Raw genomic sequence first — 4,758 nt, forward strand, 5'->3', positions numbered from 1 at the left:
TGGAAGGTGGGTGAAATACATACATCAAGCGGGACCCACTGTCCCTTGCTGGACGGTGTGGGTACAACACATATATCATATGGAACCCACTGCCCTACTACTGGATGGTGGAGTTACAATGCATACATCAAGGTGGGTCCATGTGATGGATACAAGTTGATATTTGTTTTATCCCTTCGTCTAGGCCAGTCCAAACGGACAAGCAGCATGGACAAGATACATCTCGATGGGCCCACTCACTCTGAACGGTCTAGATATAAATACATTATGGTGGTGTCTATGTGGTGGGCCACACGGCCTCACATCAAGCTAATCGTTGTGCTTTCTCCACAGCCAGGCCAACCCGAAAACAGGCCGAAGGGCTGATGGACGATGGACAATAAGGTGGGTCGAGTCCCCTGTTTTGACAACCATGTGGTCTACCATTTGAATAGCATGGATAACACTCATACATCATCAAGTGGGCCATCACACAAGGGGGGGAGAGAGAGAGAGAGAGAGAGAGAGAGAGAGAGAGAGAGAGAGATGTGATGAAGGGGCTCTGCCACTACGAGTCTCTCTAATACATGCATCAATACATACATCAAGATGGGTCCCAAACATGTAGGCCCATAAACAAAATCAAGGTTGGAAATTTCCTTCCCATCATAAATCAAGGCCTAGATGGCCTCTATACATGCTAGATATATATATATAAAAACATCATGATGGGGTCCATTGAGAATGGCCACATCATGGTACACGCATGCAAGCTTGGTGGGCCATTAGCCACACCTAGGGGCCAAGACAGCATCCCCACCATTGATTGGTGGGTCCCACTTGCCCCATGCTAGAAAATGGAAAGATCTACCTAAGGATGCACCCATCTTTCCTTCTTCTTCCTCCCTAGTGCTCCAAAGCTCCTATGATGCTCCTTTAATGGTGGAGATGGTGATCTAAGGGTTGGATTGGGTGGGATTGAGGGTGAAAGAGGGCTGGATTTTGTGGGGTTTCTCTCTCTTAGGTGGGACGTCCAAGCTCTCTTGGGTTGCAAATGGAGAAGATGAGAGAGAATGGGAGGGAGAGAGAGGTGTATATGGGAGAAATGATTAGTTTGTAAGGCCATTATGAGTTTGTAAGAGAGAGCATGATTGTCATCATGAGGTGTAAGAAGCATGGGTGGCTAGGGTGATGTCATCCTAGCCTAAGTAGGCTAGGGTGATGTCACCATCATGATGGGTTGTAGAGATTTTTCTCTACCTAGAAATCTAGGGTCCCGCAACATGCGATCTATGGTCGGGATTATGCGCGGGTCATAACTCCTAGACTAGGTATCAGATTGGCGCACGAGATGCGGCATTGGAACCACGACGAGGGTGTAGTCGCAATGACATGGGTCTCAAGTTGAGTCAACTCGGGTTTACAGGATATGACTTAAGGTCGCTCGTAAACGATGTCTATAGGTTGCGGGCTGTTGAAATTCGACGGGGAGGAACGCGGGATCATAAGGAACGACGAGATACTAGAACACTGGCCTTACATCTTCATAAAAAAATGAAGAATTCTAGAAGAAAGTGAAAGAACACAATAGGAAAAGACTTCAAAATTCTTGGGAGATGGTTCGAGTTGTTGAGGGCATCGCGAAGTTTGATAACCCTCACCGAGAAGGCATGGCCATCATTCCGCTAAACCTCCACCATCATCAGTCTATCCTTAATTGGAAACCTTATGATCAAATGGACGTTGAGAAGCTAGTGTATACATCATCTTGGGTGTTGAACCCCACATACTGGAAGGAACTCTCCTAGCCAAGAAGTCGAGACAACAAATTAGCGAAGCTCATCCAATAAATTTCCTCGTCCCTTCCCAAGACCCCCATACCTTATTTCCCACCCATTTTTATGACACAGTTCAACAACGCTTTAGAGTCCATGAATTAATTTGGGGTCAGGAAGAATTTAGGACCAGGGGCTTTCTGACCTCTTGCTCTTACTATACAGAATGGTAGAGGAGATCTTGGTGAAGCACTCTAAAATACTGGTCAAAATTGATCTTTACAATGCCATAGAAGTTACGTCACATTACTTCTATAAGGAAACTCCAATCTTGAAGTGTTTTCTAAACTACTAGTGCCCCACAACCAATTCCTTCCATCTTCCTGTAGGAGAGATGAGTATTACACATTAGGATCTTCATCGCATAGCTAGCCTCCCAATAACAGGGAAATTCTATGAAGAATTTGTCCCTACGAATGAAGAGTTTACATTCATTTCATCGACCAAGGAGCCTCAATAGCAAAGACAACCGCAGAACTCTTCAAAGAAATGTCAAAATTCCTGAACATTCATAAGATTTCTCCTCTGCAATGGCTTGCACATTTTACCAGAGCATTCTGGTGACTTTCATCATATTTGGGCTTCTTATATTTCTCACCATTTGTCATTTCTTCTACAGATTTCGCAGCTGTCATTCTGAAGAATTAATGGATCTTCGCAACAAAATAAAGGACAACGCAGAATACAGTCTCGATGGAGAATTTATTGCTTTCCTTGTGGATTGGCTAAGTGTAGTTGTTCTTATTTCAAAATGGATGGAGGCCATTGGCCCTACTATATTCGTTGTAGCTGGTGCCATGGCAAAAGGTCACAAACATTCCCTTGCTCCTCCAGTCTTATGTTCTATTTACAAGGCTTTCGGAGAGGTAGCGACTCATGTAAAGAGCCCTATTATTGGAGCTTCCTCTACGTATACTCCTTGGCACTACATTACTAGATGGTCAAGCACCTACTTCCTATGGACTTTCGAAGTGCCAGAGAAATCATACATTCACCCTTCAAACATTCCTTTATGGTTTTTCCAGAAGAGAGCCATGGCCAAAATGTCTTATGACTGGGTAGTTAATAAAATCCTGGCAACCGACACAGTCGACTTTTTTCAATTCAATCTCTATCGATACACAGAGGACAGGGATATGGTGGATACTGAATCACTCTCTCTGGGAGAAAGAGCGTTCTACCTTTCCATTTGATCTTGCAATCTTCCATTGAGAGAAGGGATAGAATTTTGGAGGGAACATTACCAAAAAATAGGGAAAAGGCTACAGATAAAAACCGTAGCTAAAAGCCTATGGCTACGGTTAAACTCCGTAGCACGACCGTAGCCATAGGTCTAAAAGTTATGGCTATGGCTAAAATCCGTAGCTATAGAGATAATAGATACGGATTAAAGTCGTAGCCATTCCTTCTGTAGCAGTCAAGGATTTACGGATACGGATTATATCTGTAGCCAAAAGTTGGGCAAGAACCATAGCAATAGGCTGAAATTAGCAACAGCTATGGTTTATAGATACAATGCTACGGTTAATAGCCATAGCTAATGAAAGTATAGGTACAGATTAAATCCGTAGCAATATTGTCTATAGTTTAAAATTACATACAACTACGGATTTTATCTGTAGCTAAAAGTAGAATGAGAACCGTAGCAAAAAGCTAAATTTAGCAAGAGCTCCTGTTTCAGCAAAGGGCTATGGTGAATAGCCGTAGCTAATGCTTGTTGTTAATAGAAAATTTAATTAGTAATGGCAGCTCTTACCATTGTAGTACACCCTGATAAATCATTCATTCATTCAATCAAACACAATCATTCATTTCCATTCACAAAAGTACAATGCCAACATAATAGTTATATGTCTATTTAAAATTCTCATTAACAACAAGATCCAATCGGCATCGACAGTAAATACTTATAATCACTTGCTCTTACAACTATTCCCACCTTCGGTGTCTCTTCATTTTCTTCTGTTTCCATTGCCTCGCTGGTATCAATGCCTTTGGTTTTAGGGAACAGTGTGAAACTCTTATGCTGCAACTCAAGGACCAGATCTGCTCTCTTCCTGTTACTCACAATAATCTCTCCTTCTACCACTCCAATGATGAATTTGACTTTGTTAAACAATCTCAACAGCTTTATTTCAAGATTATCCAACATTACTTTCTGCATGAAAGTAGCAAGTCAATACTACCATTTTCTCAATTACCAAAAAGAAAAAATGGGGGGCCTAGATCAAAGCACACCTTTCTCTTTACATAGAACTCAAGTCTTAAATGAAAGAATTCTTCAAGAACTGCAAGAAAAGAAGGCACGGTGATGAGAAAGCATATATAGATTTAAGAAATTCATAGCAAGTGCATAGAATAAGCAAACTTTGTTCAGGACTGTCATATTTCATGATGACACCCCTCACGTCGAATGAGCATATCAATGATCTTACCGAGACTGAACATGACGAGCATATTAATGATCTTATCGAGACCGAACATGGCCATCCCAAGACCTGCATTCGACAAGATCGTGACAAAAATTTTCATGATTTGAGGCTTCTCAACACCCTATCTACAGTAAGAAAGATGTTAGAAGAAAATCAGATTCACATGGAAAGAACAACACATCTAAAATTCAAATCTCTGTCGGAAAAAAAGAAAACTATAATTCCAAATACCCACTTCCAGTTCAATGAGCCTTTACAGTGTATCCTTCTCTTCTGATCGACAAGCTAAAGCAGAAACATTTCAATGTAATATCACAATGTGGCAGAGTCAAATCCATTTATCTGCTGCTACTGGGGCCAACTAAGAGTCTGGACCAAGACAGTGATAAGAAAGGAATGCTAATAATAGTTCATCTATGACCAGAAGACGCTTGTTTTTTGTCCAGTTATGACAACATTTCATTGTTAGGAAATGAATGAATGACCAGCCAAGTTTTCAAATAAATCAAAGT

The 4,758-nt window shown here is 41.5% G+C and overlaps 1 long non-coding RNA gene across 1 annotated transcript; it reads right to left on the reverse strand.

The window, feature by feature from the left end:
- Positions 1 to 3,840: 3,840 nt before the first annotated feature.
- Positions 3,841 to 4,317, reverse strand: LOC131252080 (uncharacterized). Its single transcript, XR_009174155.1, has 3 exons — positions 4,183 to 4,317; positions 4,053 to 4,102; positions 3,841 to 3,972 (listed from the first exon to the last, which is right to left on the reverse strand). It is a non-coding gene; the product is annotated as an uncharacterized LOC131252080 (long non-coding RNA).
- Between the last annotated feature and the right edge of the window lie 441 nt (positions 4,318 to 4,758).

Source organism: Magnolia sinica, chromosome 7, assembly GCF_029962835.1.
Source record: "Magnolia sinica isolate HGM2019 chromosome 7, MsV1, whole genome shotgun sequence".
Classification (NCBI taxonomy): Eukaryota; Viridiplantae; Streptophyta; class Magnoliopsida; order Magnoliales; family Magnoliaceae; genus Magnolia; species Magnolia sinica.